At 38.9% G+C, this 14203-nt stretch overlaps 1 protein-coding gene across 6 annotated transcripts in view; it reads left to right on the top strand.

Annotated features, from left to right (window-relative positions):
* The first annotated feature begins 3869 nt into the window (after positions 1-3869).
* Positions 3870-14203, top strand: part of LOC120434441 (transferrin receptor protein 1-like) — a 29834-nt gene continuing 19500 nt past the window's right edge. For 2 of the 6 annotated variants that reach the window (XM_039602543.1, XM_039602542.1), the window contains exons 1-2: positions 10751-10850; positions 12013-12099. The gene's annotated coding sequence lies outside the window, so the exon portion shown is untranslated. Of the gene's footprint in view, positions 4195-10700; positions 10851-12012; positions 12100-14203 lie in introns of those variants that run through there. The other 4 variants (XM_039602540.1, XM_039602539.1, XM_039602541.1 and 1 more) reach the window with 3 other exon arrangements.

Genomic DNA, 14203 nt, shown 5'->3' with positions numbered 1-14203 from the left:
CAGCACTGTGTCAACAGCCCCTTACTGTATGGACGTGAAACCTGGATCACCTAAATGAGGCGGGAACATCGGCTCAACTCGTTCAACATGCGGTGCCTCAGAAGCGTCTTTGGATTCAGATGGCAGGACCGCTTTCCAACCACTGGGCACACCAAGCATCTGTGCTCGGTGGCTTGTAGCTATGATATTGACATGGCATGATGAGGGCCAAAGTATTGAAGATCGCGATATTTAAAGCTGAAAGGGGTGAAGGAAGACAAAGACGAAAACATTAGAGTGAAGGTTTTGCAAACACTTCAGAAGATTGCCCCCGACTTGAACTTAGAAGAGGCCGTTGATATTGTTCATCGCTTAGGGAAACGAGTTGATGGCAGAAACAGAAACATCATTATTTTTTTCACACAAAGGCGAATCAAAGAAGAATTGTGGAGGCGCACCAAAGATTCTTCAATCTGCAAACAAGAAGGCATCAGCTTTGCAGAGATGTTGCCGCAGGAGGACATACAAGATCGACAGCGCCTATGGCCTCTGGTGGAGGAGGCAAGACGTGCGGGTAAACGAGCCTACTTTCGTGGTCCACATGCCTTCATTGATGGACGCAAAGTTGAGGAAACACAGGAGAAATAAAAATGACAAAAACTGAAATAGTGGAAACTTGTTCGCGGTCTGAGGAGCTCAGCATTTAGTACTTTTTTTTCTTTTTCGTTTTTTTCTCATGTGGTGAGTGATATTCTGTCTATAGTTCATGTTGAATGTTAACATTTGTTTTGGTTCTTTAAATGTTAGGGATTTAAGAGAATCTGTTAAAAGAAAAGCCTTATTTTTGTATTGCAAAGATCAAAAATCACACTGTATTTTTCTACAAGAGACTCATTCATCTGATAGTGATGTATCTTTTTGGTCAAACCAACAGCAAAATCCTGTTTAGCCATGGCTCAACGAGGTCGGGGGGTGTAGCAATTTTATTCAATAACTTTCCTGGGGATCTTGTAATACAACGGACTGACTTGAATGGTCATTGGTTGATTGCTGTAATGAGAGTTGAAAGTTTGTTTTTCATTTTAGTCAACGTTTATGGATATAATAATGAAAGTCAGAATAAAAATATGTTAGAAGATATAACTTTAAATATTTTTGAACTTAAAGATCGATACCCTACGGAATACATTTTAATGGGTGGTGATTGGAATATGACTCCTGATGAATGGACTGATAGATGGCCCTCAAGGACAGGTAGACCACAAAAAAATAACCTAATTATAGAATTTTTGATAAACGACAATTTGACAGATATTTGGAGAGTAAGAAATCCAGGAATTAAAAGCTTTTCCTGGTTTAAACCAAATGGAGCTTGTAAACCTAGAATAGACTATTGGCTAGGAAGTGACAACATTCTTAACCACACTGTAAAAGTTGTGATGTCAAATGCACCTCTTTCTGATCATTGCTTTATTGAACTATGCTTAGAATCGGAAATTAGACAATCAAATAAAAGAACTTATTGGAAGTTCAATGCCAAACTTTTACAAAATGAAGATTACTGCAACATAGTCAAAAAAATTATAAAAGATATTATGGCTGACCGTTTAATTGTAGGATATATCAGTAAATGGGAATTCATTAAATTCAAAATTAGAGAATTTAGTATTCAATTCAGTAAAAACATAAGTCGAAAGCAAAGAGAATATGAATGTAAATTATTCCAAGAAATTACTTATTACTGTAGTAAAGATGATCTAAATAGCCAAGAAAGGAGTAAACTTATGGAGTTGCAAACTAAATTAGATCAGCTCTACCTAAATAAAGCAGAAGGAGCTTTTGTGCGTTCACGCGCCAAGTGGATTGAGGAGGGGGAAAGAAATTCCTCATATTTTTTAATTTAGAAAAGAGCAGACAGAAAAGAAATTTTATATCTTCCTGTTAATTGATGGCATTGAATGTGACGACCCTAAAATTTTGGAGAATGAAACTTATACATTCTATTCCAATTTATACTCCTCACAGTTCTCCCAAGCAGACTGTGATGCCTTTTTTGATCAAATAGATAATCTGATCCCCAAAATTGATGAATCGTTTAAGGAATTTTGTGAATCTGACTTTAGAATCGAAGAGTTAGACGCATCTGTTAAGAAAATGGCGCTTAATAAATCCCTGGTCCAGATGGGCTTACAGTTAATTTCTTCCAATTTTTGGGGAAGACTTAAGGAAATTTTATTCAAAGCTATACGGCCAGTATTGAAAAGGGAGAATTGATGTCTAGCATGAAACAAGGATTAATTACATTAATTCCTAAACCAACCAAAGATAAACGACAATTGGATAACTTAAGGCCCATAACTTTATTAAATACAGATTATAAAATTTTCTCTAGCTCAATTGCAACAAGGCTTAAACAAGGGGTTTCAAGTATAATTAGTGAGACACAATCAGGGTTTTTGAAGGACAGGAACATTCATAATAATATCAGATTGGTTTTAGACTTACTGGACTACAATGATCTAATTAGTGATGACAGTTTTATTCTTTTCTTGGACTTTTATAAAGCTTTCGATTCAGTAGAACATCCTTTTATTTTAGAAACATTAACTCGATTTGGATTTGGGGATAAATTTAGGAAGATGATAGATATACTGTATAATGATATAAATAGCTCTGTGTCGTTAGGCTATGGCACTGGTAAAAGATTTAGCGTTAAAGAGGAATTAGGCAAGGGTGTGGAAGCTCTCCGCTGTTATTCATAATGGTTGTGGAGATGCTCGCAATTCTAATTAAAACAGCAGCGTTGCCAGAATTGAGATTATGGATAATTTTTAATAATTAGTCAACTTGCAGATGACACTACTCTTTTCTTAAAAATGAACATCAGATTTCCCTGGTAAAACAAATAATCAATACATTCTCAAAAGCTTCAGGCTTAAAATTAAATTTAAACAAATGTGAACTATTGGCATTAAAGGAGTGTCATTCACAATTACTGTACGATATAAAGGTGAAGAAGGAGGTAAAATATTTGGGCATCACAATTTCAAAAGATCACAAAGTCTTAGAAAAAGTAAATATTTCAGATAATGTTTAAAAATCTAAGACAATCTTAAATAAGTGGTTACAAAGAGACATCACAATTTTTGGAAGAATATTATTAACCAAAATGGATAGTTTATCTAGATTTATATATCCAGCTTACTCTTTATCAATATCAAATAAAGTTATTAAAACAATTAATAGCTTGAATTTTAATTTTATTTGGAGGAATAAGTGCCATTATATATCTAAAGATGATTTGGTTAAACCATACATTGAAGGTGGTGGAAAAGCAATTGACTTTGATATAATGAATGGTGTCTTGAAACTTAAATGGTTAAAATCCTTCCTAAATAATCCACACTCCATTTGGTTTTTTATACCAAGTAAGGTCTTTAACACATTGGGGGGTATCGATTTTCTCCTAAAGTGTGACTTTGAAATTACTAAGCTACCTGTTAAACTCTCTGAATTCCATAAACAGGTCCTTCTTTATTGGAAAATGTTATTTAAACATAATTTCACTCCACATAATAGCCCAATTTGGAACAATAGATATATACTAATGAACAGAAAATCTATTTTGTCAATAGAAAATTGTACTTAGTAGTCAGTATAAGCTTTTAATGATATAAGTTTGCATATGATAGAATACTGTATGTTGACCTTTTGATGACTTAGACTGTTGTCCACTACAAGACTGTTTTATAAATTCTTTCTCACAGCGATAATAGCTGAACAAGCAGGAAGAGGAGAGCTGGACACTTTTATCTGCGCTCTCTAACAAGAAGAGGGGCCGCGTCCTTCTGAATCTCACAACACACACACATACACCTCAACCACTCTTATCTTCACTCCCTACGCACTAACATTCCTCTGCCTATGAATAGACGTATTCACTGTTGTATTATTTTTGCATATAAATAAAGACAAGTGCAAGAACAGAGCGCTGATCACTGTAACATCAGAACTGTTATCTGTGACTCTGTTCCAGGATCCAGCACTGATTCCTGACGCCGTGGGAAGCCAGCACCGAAGTCTGTGCACAGCCCTCTTAGACGAGGCCGAAAGCCCTGGGACGTTTTAAATTCGGGTCCAGGCCGGTGTTTTTAGTCTGGTCCACGGCGGTGGGATTCAGTCTGACAATCCGAACCACCAGTGAGACGTCTGAGGGTGAGAAACACTATTTTTGATATATAAAACGGCCGCAAAGGTTTAAAGAAACGTGATAAATTAGGTTTAAGTTCGCCAAAAGGAACTGTGTTCAGACTGGTTTTAGAGGTAACCGTCAAATACTTCGTAACAAATTAGCGCGCAAATGTCTGTGTGTGTGTATGTGTCTAGAAGTAAGTTGATTTACAGCACAATAAGCTGCTGAACTACTTCTATTTTATTTGTTTTCTTTGCTGAGGCTCAAGTACTGGTGACAAAAGAGAACGGTTGAGTTTCGTCTCGTAAAACTGATACCGCTTCATTTTTTAGAAGTGAAGTAGAAGGCCGTATCAGTAAACCACTCTGGAGTCAAGCGTGCCAGTGACGGCCCAGCAAAATCTTTGGAAATGGGTAATAAACAAGCAAAATTAACACCTGGTTAGAAAAACAACAAACCGGAGCAGGTAGAATAAGTGCAAATAGGTGGAGAAATCCACGAAAAGCTAAAAACCGCAGCTGGGAAGGGAAATGCAATCCCTCAGCTGTTACCCAGCTGAAAGCTGTCCTGAAACAAGAAATTACATTAACAAAAGACCCAAAGAAGAAATTAAAACGTGAAAAAGAATATAAACTTTTCCAAGCATGGGAAACTGAAGCTGAAAGGAGAACTGAAAATAAGAAAAAGAAAGAGGAAAATAAAAATCTATTTAAACGCACTTTCATTAAAGGATTACTACCACCCATTAGGTCTCATGTAGAAAAGAATTGGGTAACATGAAGATACGGGCACAGCAGATGAGGCGTTTCAATATGCTAACCATGCACAGACAGTGGTGAAACGGAAAGAGAAGGTCTCAGTTTTTGCCCTCGATGCTGACACTGTTCTCACAGCTTTTAGTGGAGGCTACAGGGGAGGTTTCAGAGGCCAAAAGAGAGGGAGAGGAATGCGTAGGGGAAGAGCAAGAGGTAGAGACAGACCTAGATACACACCAAACAGTAATTATAGCACTACATGCTGGAAGTGTGGAAAAAAGGGACATTTTGCACGTGATTGTAAGACACAGAGAACGCCCGACACAGAATGATTAGCTGCAACCACTGTGGCTGCCAGACAGATGAAAGAGAGAGACAGAAAAAACAAAATAAAATGAACAAAAGGCTAAATTGAATTAGAACTTAACTGTAATGTATTCAAGTTGATGATAGCAAGGATAACAACCTGTAAACTGGTATTAACAATGAAACATAGTTAGGATGAAGACCATGCCCAGAATGAATAGAACGAAAGAAAATACATAACTCACACAAACACATATTAAATGAAATAGAGAGATGCATAAGGTATATTAAGGTTGTGTCATTGTTCAGCCAAGGAAAATGTGTGAAAAGGAAAATGTCTCCAGCTTGGGAAAGGGTGAAACTGCAGATCACCCCCATCCCTCGATGGATGCAAAATAAAATATAAATAAAATATTGTAATATACTATTGCTGTTATATAAAAGATAATAACATTAACATAATATTAATATGAAGAGGCACCTCAGTCAGCTATGATGTGAGGTGGATAATTGTTAAAAGTAATCTGCATCAAGCTTAAGGTTGCTCAAATTCAGTATAATGACATATGAAATGAAGAAAATAAAGAAAATATGTAAACTACTTAAGTGCATAGAGGCACTTGACCTGCTCGAAAACCTGTCATCCTAGATGAGACATTGCTGAAATATAGAGCACACCTATACTAACAACTAAAAACCCTGTATACAACAGCTAAAGCTACACAGTTGAGAAGCTGAATTAAATATATGGTCACTGCTAAGCTGATGAGCAGGTTACACATTTTTTAGAGCAGGAGCTACATAAGAACACATCAGAGGGAGGGAAACAGCTATTAAAGCTCAAACATGAAGCTGTCTGTGGGCTCAGTTTTTTTCCCCCTCACGCTTCTGATTTGTTTTTGGCAGCAGCCTTTTTGCATCCTGACTCGTGTGTAAAGCGTTCAAGCCATCGGTAACTTGTTTTTTGTTTTGTTTTGTTTTTTGTTTTGTTGGGTTGAAAAATGAATAAATTTGTGATCATACCTGTGGATCACAGTGACACATAATGATTAGGCATATGATTTACTAATGCAGATGTAATAACTTTATTCTAAAATTCAAGGAGAACAAACAAGAACAACATCTTCAGTTGTGTATTGTTGTTGTTCTCTGTGCAGTGTGCTGAGTTTTGTTTTTGTTTCTTTTGTTTTTTGAAATGTTGCTTGAGTGATGAGTACTGTAACTTCTGAAGTAGCTCTCACCATGCGACCTTGATGATGATAAGTTCAGAGCCAGCTGAGAGCTGGGTTGTCTATTTTTTGTTTTGAAATGTAATTTTTGTTTTGAAAAAGAAAAAAGGGGGGAGGTTTTGTGTTTCTCAGCAAAGAACAACTACAATTTCATTTTCTGTTTTTGAGAAAGGAGAATTTATAACAATAATAATAATAAAACAAAGAGTGATGTTTTGCTTAAGTGTTGAAGCAGGCTAATACTGCAACATATAAATAAACTCCAATTATGGAGACCTGAAGTCACATGCTTAGGGCACACCCTCAGGTGAAGGCAGAAAGCTACTAAACAAAGAAAAGAAGCCATACAAAATGCGCCACAGCCACAAACTAAGCATTCATATTCTTTCTAACTCTTAGTGAGCCTGAGTTATGACCTTGGCTCCCTGTTTTTCTGCTTCCACCAAAGGTGGGGGTGACGCTCCCGTGGCATGTGCTCTGTTCTTTTTACTATCACAAAGGAAAAAAAAGAAAGAGAGACCCCTGCTCTCTGAATACAATATTCTCTTCATAACTCGGCAGTATGAAATGTCATGAAACAGCGTAACTCACTCACAGTAAATCAGCAGTATAGGATAATACAAACCTATCTAATAAATCTAATGATTTTCACATTCTTTTAACTCAGAAGTATGATGTGGCCTACAGCAGTATCATGATTCACTCATTTTGATTATAGGTATAATGTAATATATAACAGCATAATAATCTCACAACTGCTTCAAGCACATTTGCCTTTCTTAACACACGTGAGAGAAAGGCAACTGTTGAGAAAATGCTCTTTTGGGTGAGACAGGCCCAGAGGCCCTGCATGCAAGCTACTAATGCACATACATGCAATGAAGAACAGCTTACACTACAGCACACACTATACATGCGCCTATATCCCTCATTAGTGTTAAAACAGGGAAAACTTAATAGTTTTGTTATCAAATGCTGAAGTTTATCCACTACTAACAAATAAACTCTCTGGATTGCAGGACAACACCTTCAAAAAGAACGAGACTGGTATGACCAACCAGTGATGAAACAACAAATTTAGTGGTTAAGAGTCAAATTGTGAGATGTTTTCTGCTGATTGAATCATACAAGTGATTACTGAAGGAAGGAAAATTCCTTTTTTGTGCCTTTAAACGTGATCTTATGAATTTTAACATGTACCTGTGTTGTCCTGTCAACTTGGTGGGTTATGAGTTGATTATATGGTGAGAAAAAACAAAAAAAAAAGGGGGAGAGAAGGCTGACACAGGGCCTGGCCCGGTGTTTCTCCCCTCTCTGAATAACTCAGCCAATACAACATCATTTTCCTGTTCGTCTGTTTTTGTTTTGTTTTTGTTTTTCCCTCTCAATGCTTGATTACAGGCTGCTTTGCCGGTCCTGAAAGCCGAAGCTGACCTGGACTCCTGCTCTCCCCTCTACCATCTCTGACCCTGACCCTGACCAAATGCTGCAGCAGCTGGACCCATAACAACAATCTGAAAATGTCAACAGTGCTGTAGGAAAAGGATCTCATGCAGCAGAGATGGAGAGTGTTAAATCCAAGGCCCGTTTCACTACACGGGGGAGATTTCCAGACAGCTTCAGCTGACAGAGCTGTGACGAGACGCCCATTAAGCCCGAATGAAAAGTAAGGCCGAGCAAAAGAATGCTGACCTTGATAACTCTGCATTAACACTGTACAGGACAGTGACGGACCAACACGGATGATCGGGCAGCAGAAGAAAGGGCACCTCTTCAACCTGAGCCTGAGGCTGGGAAGAGTCCCACAGCTCTGGAAAACTTCCTGTGTTGTTCCAGTGCCAAAGACTTCACGCCCCAAGGACCTCAACAGCTACAGGCCGGTGGCTCTGACATCCCACCTGATGAAGACCCTGGAGCGGCTGGTCCTGGCTCAGCTTCGGCGCCTTGTGAGCTCATCACTGGACCCACTTCAGTTTGCCTACCAGCCTGGCATTGGAGCGGATGATGCCATCATTCACCTCCTACATCGTTCCCTCGCTCACCTGGAAACCGCTGGGAGCACTGTGAGAATCATGTTCTTTGATTTCTCCAGTGCCTTCAACACCATTCTTCCCCAGCTCTGTTCTAGGATGCCCTCTGGACCCAGTGGAGGTGGTGAGTGACAGGAGAATGGTGGCTAAACTGTCATCCCTGATGGACAACATCTCCCACCCCATGCATGAGACTGTGACAGCACTGAGCAGCTCCTTCAGTGGGAGACTGCGGCACCACGGTGTGGGACGAGAGGATTTTCGCAGGTCTTTCCTCCCCACTGCTGTTAGACTCCACAATAAAGACTTTTGCAGCTGATCAAACACACAAACCCACACATGTGCAATAAGACTGCTATACGTGCAATTCTTCTTCTGACGAAGTTGTGTTTTTGTATTTTCCTACTCAGTTGTATATAGTATTTGTATTTCTATTTTATTCTATTGTATATAGTATTTTATTTTATTTTATTGTATTTTATTGCATTCCAGTGTTTTCTAATTTCTGCTACATAACTTTGCACTTTTGCTGTAACAAAACAAATTTCCCACCTGTGGGACTAATAAAGGCCATCTTATCTTATCTTATCTTATGATGATGTGATAGAAACTGTACAACAAGATGTTACATACTGATATCTCACTTGAAAGTTATACTGACAACAGGAGGGAATGTCAATAGAAAATTGTACTTAGTAGTCAGTATAAGCTTTTAATGATATAAGTTTGCATATGATAGAATACTGTATGTTGACCGTTTGATGACTTAGACTGTTGTCCACTACAAGACTGTTTTATAAATTCTTTCTCACAGCGATAATAGCTGAACAAGCAGGAAGAGGAGAGCTGGACACTTTTATCTGCGCTCTCTAACAAGAAGAGGGGCCGCGTCCTTCTGAATCTCACAACACACACGCATACACCTGAACCACTCTTATCTTCACTCCCTACGCACTAACATTCCTCTGCCTATGAATAGACGTATTCACTGTTGTATTATTTTTGCATATAAATAAAGACAAGTGCAAGAACAGAGCGCTGATCACAGGGCCCCCACTCTGTTGTGAGCGTTCTGTGACCGCCCTTGCAAGTAAAGATCTACAGTGTGTGTCTCTTCACTCTTAGACTCTCAGCTGAAGAAGTGTCATTTAGAATAAATCTCTTGACATATTTTTATTCAAGATTGGTTATCAAAAGGTGTTTGGGCAATTGCCCATTTTGTAGATAAGGAAGGACATGTTCTAGAACATCAAGATTTTTGCCAAAAGTTTAATATCCAATGTTCTAAAAGTAAATTTAATCGGGTTATAAAATCCATTCCACTGTCACTTAAAAACATAGTTGTAAATGATATAATATATTCTGACATCTCCCCCAAGTTAAGGCAATTATATATAGATGATATTCGATTTTGTGATGTTAAATGCAATAATAAGTTTCTAAGATCTTCATTAAGGAGTCTTTATTCTCCAAATTTACTTAGACGTAATTACATATTAAAAGATTTCCAAAGGGAAGAAATTGAAAAAATAAGAATTGATTATATCACCTTCCCTATCCCTCCTAAAGGGAAAGAAGTCCAATTTAAAATTTTGAATAAAATTTACCCGACACATAGACTCCTTGGTGATAGATTCAAAATAGAAACTGGTAATTGTGTATTTTGTGAAACAGAAGAGGAGGATTTGGACCATCTATTCTTTTTGTGCAATTTTATACAAATATTTTGGTTGGATTTTCATACCTGGCTTTATTCCAGTGGGATTCAAATTACCCCATTTACCTTAAATATGATAATGTTTGGAGTGTTTTTGAAAGAAAAGAAAGCTAATTATGGTGTTAATGTGTTATTAATTTTGTGCAAGCAATTTATACATAAATGTCGTTTTTTTTAAGACCAAACCAACACTAGCTTACTGGAAAAACGACTTAAAACTGTTGGTTAAATCTTTGACTTTAGTTAAAAAGAAAAAGGCTGCTTTTTTGTTTCCTTTGTAGAAAATTTTGATTTAGTGAGTTAATAATCTGTTAAATTATGTGACCCCATCTTTTTATTTTCGTTTTCCTATGTATAAAAGTGAATATGTAAGGAAAGCTTATTCTCTGAATGTGTAATGTATGGTGCATTTTGTTTGTATGTTATCTTTACTAATAAAGTTTAAAAAAAAAAAAAAGTACGGGTCACGGGTTTCGGGCTGCTGTGGATGTCACGTGAGAGCTCCCTCTGAAGTGCAAGACTGTCTTGCATTTCAGAGGGAGCTCTCGGGAACACCTGCTGATTTATAGGAGGCCAACTCAATGAAATAATAGTAATATCAAAGAGAGGGCTACAGGAGCGTAAGGTGAAAGGAACTGACAGGTAGGTGCACTCATTAAATAGAAGTGACTACAGAGTACTTGCAGTCTTCATTTAGTTGGTGAAATGTTAGCTGAGTGTGCGTGCACTGAAACCCTTCTTCATGTACGAACAATATGGCAAGCCATATAGCCACTTTTCTCACCCGCTTGGTTAAGAAATGGCGTATTCTTCTTCTGACGAAGTTGTGTTTTTGTATTTTCCTACTCAGTTGTATATAGTATTTGTATTTCTATTTTATTCTATTGTATATATTATTCTATTCTATTTTATTCTATTGTATATAGTATTTTATTTTATTTTATTGTATTTTATTGCATTCCAGTGTTTTCTAATTTCTGCTACATAACTTTGCACTTTTGCTGTAACAAAACAAATTTCCCACCTGTGGGACTAATAAAGGCCATCTTATCTTATCTTATCTTATCTTAAAAAACGCCGTTTAATTATTCAAAACGCCGAAAAAAACGACGTTCTGTTCCGACAAACGCCGTTTTTTTCCAACTCTCACATGAACGCACCATCCGAGGAACATAGCGGCGTGCATCGACAGACGGATAGACTAGACTAGGGGCGTAACATAAATGGGGGCTCGTCTCTTTTCATTCGTGTAATTGGTTCGTTTCCTTGAGCTCGGCTCGACGGAATTTCTCTGCCTGTGTGTGTGTGTGTGTGTGTGTGTGTGTGTGTGTGTGTGTTCTTGTCTAGCTATCTTTGTGAGGACCGAAATCTGCATTCTACTATACTTGTGAGAACCAGCAGTCACTTAGGACACACAACCCGGTCCTCACATTTTTGAAGGCATTTAAAGCCATTTTTGAGGCTCAAAACGTGGTTTTAGTGTCAGGGTTACAATTAGGTTATGGTTAGCTTTAGGGTAAGGGTTAGGGTTAGGCATTCATTTTTAATGGTTAGGGTTAGGGTAAGGGGCTAGGGAAACCATTATGTCAATGAGGGTCCTCACAAAGATAGCTGAACGGGGTTGTGTGTGTGTGTGTGTGTGTGTGTGTGTGTGTGCGTCTTTTCGTTTCACCTTTTGTTGCGATGCTCCAGACACTTTCTCAACCTCCACAAGTCAGTGGGCCTCAAATTTCGACCCACTTTTTATGTGCTCTTCAAACCTTCATTTCTCCTCTAATTCTCTTTGGTGCTGTCTGTTCAACAGCTGCTGATTCTTGCTGGCTGTGGTTCCCATTATGTTAATCTATCATTTTGCTCCGGCCGCTGTGCTCGTGGGGGAAGGTTGATCCAGGTCCGTAATCACCTGTACTAACACACTAAGACACTCATTTAATATCATTTTCATCACTGCTCAATAACACTTTCATTCTGATTCTTTAAAAAGAATCAAATCACAGACAAGCAGGCAACACAACACATCACTCTCTCCACGTCAGATTTAAAACCCAACCTATTTCACCCCACTACTTACCTCTCACCTTTCCTTCTCCTTCTGTTTTTTTTTTTTTTACACCACAGAGAATTTCACCCAATTAAGCCTGTCTATCTCTACGTGGCTCCGAATTACACTCTTTTTCTTTTTAAAACACACTCGCCAGGGGACAGGCACACAACAATCAATAATTTCTACCACTGAAGTGAGTGATTCAACCTTTTTCATATTGTAGCACTTAACCTGTGATTATATAAATACGTCTCTTGTTCTACGTCAGAATAAACATCAACCTGTGATTACACAGTCGTCTCAGTGTTATTCTGGGGCTATTAAAGTGTCCTCAGTGCTCAAGTCGTCACCTCGGTCCTCCAGACGCCGCTGGTCCGTACCTGCGTCCAGAGTACGGTGGGGAAGCCAATCCGTAAACAAAATCCACACGGCCCACTAAGCCTCAACCTGAGTATTTTAGCAAATGTGTCTTCGCTCTAGTCCCCTCTAATTCACACATTCACTGTCACTGTCACCATATAAATCCTGAAAGTAGGTCTTGACCAGTCCTGCAATGTGGTTTGGTACACTGAAATAGTTGAAGGTCAACTACAAGATCTCATGCGGAACTGACCCAAAGGTGTTGGCAAGGTCTAAAAAGACCGCATGAAGGTCTCTTCGTTCTTTCTTGGTTGCATGAATCTGGTGCCAGATGACACTGGCATGCTCCAGACATTCCAAGAAGCCCCAGATGCCGGCCTTCTCCACTGATGCGTCAACATAGTTGTTTCTTTGCAAGAAAGTAGATAGTCTTTGGGCCAAGACACTGAAGAATATCTTTCCCTCTACGTTTAGCAGGCTAATCTGATGAAACTGGCTGATGGATGAGGAGTTCTTCTCCTTAGGGATCAGAATACCTCCTGCTCTTCACTAAGCCCTTGGAATCACTCCTTTTTTGCCATGCTACCTTCATCAGCTTCCACAGGTATTTGAGGACTCAATGTGTGGGTTTTTTTTTTTTTTTTTTATAGAGCCTAAATGAAATGCCATTGGGTCCTGGGGCCGATGATGCTCTTGCCTGCTTCGCCACCTTCTCCACCTCACTCCATGTGGATGGTCTTATGTCCATTTGGTATTCAGGTGCCTGAATAGACGGCATGTCCCTCGGAATGGTAACTGGCTCATGCCTCCGATCTTCAGAATAAGTTTTCCTCAGATGTTCTTCCGGGTCTTTTATGGGCATTTTGAGGCACCCACTCTTCAAAGAGGCCTTAACAAAGCTGTATGGGTTGCTGTATAAAGAGGTCTTTGTCTGTTCTTTCTTACATTGTCGTCTGAGGTGCTCTGCTCTTCACAGCTTAGTAAGCTGTTGCTTTATTTTTTCCTGGAGGGCAGTAAGTCCCTCCCTTTCTGTCTCATAGGCCCTCCTCCACTGTTTCCTCAGTTGTCTTCTCTCTTTCACTAATCTGTCAATTTGCCTATGTCTCACTTTACCTGGACTTTATCTGGTTTAGAGCACCTTTCTGCTGCTTCTGGGTCTTGTTCTTTACCGCAAATCTCTTGGCACCATAGCTGTAGATGATGGTCCCCAGGTTCTCCAACTTCCTTTCGACTGGACCCTTTTGTTGATCTAGTATAAGAACCAGTTCCGGGTCAATGGTTTCTCACTCTCTTTTCTCACTGGATCTGGGCCACATAATCTGAGCTTTCCTACCTTCCATCTTCCTTTCTGTTGCTGGTAGTGGCTGGCTAGACTCAATCTTGGAAGATTCTGTTGGCTGTTTCTGGATGGGCTCTGGGATGGAACATGATGTTGATTGTGGCTGGCTTACATGTGTTGCTAGCTGTTGGTGGCTAAACTCCATGCAAGAGGCTGATATTAAATGGATGGGCCCTGAAGTAGTGTCTGATATTGGGTGTGGCTGGCTGGGCTTTGGACTGGGAACTGCTACTGGCTGGATTTGACTGAGCT

Source organism: Oreochromis aureus, linkage group 18, assembly GCF_013358895.1.
Source record: "Oreochromis aureus strain Israel breed Guangdong linkage group 18, ZZ_aureus, whole genome shotgun sequence".
Lineage (NCBI taxonomy): Eukaryota > Metazoa > Chordata > Actinopteri > Cichliformes > Cichlidae > Oreochromis > Oreochromis aureus.
This window is presented reverse-complemented; position numbering and strand designations above follow the sequence as displayed.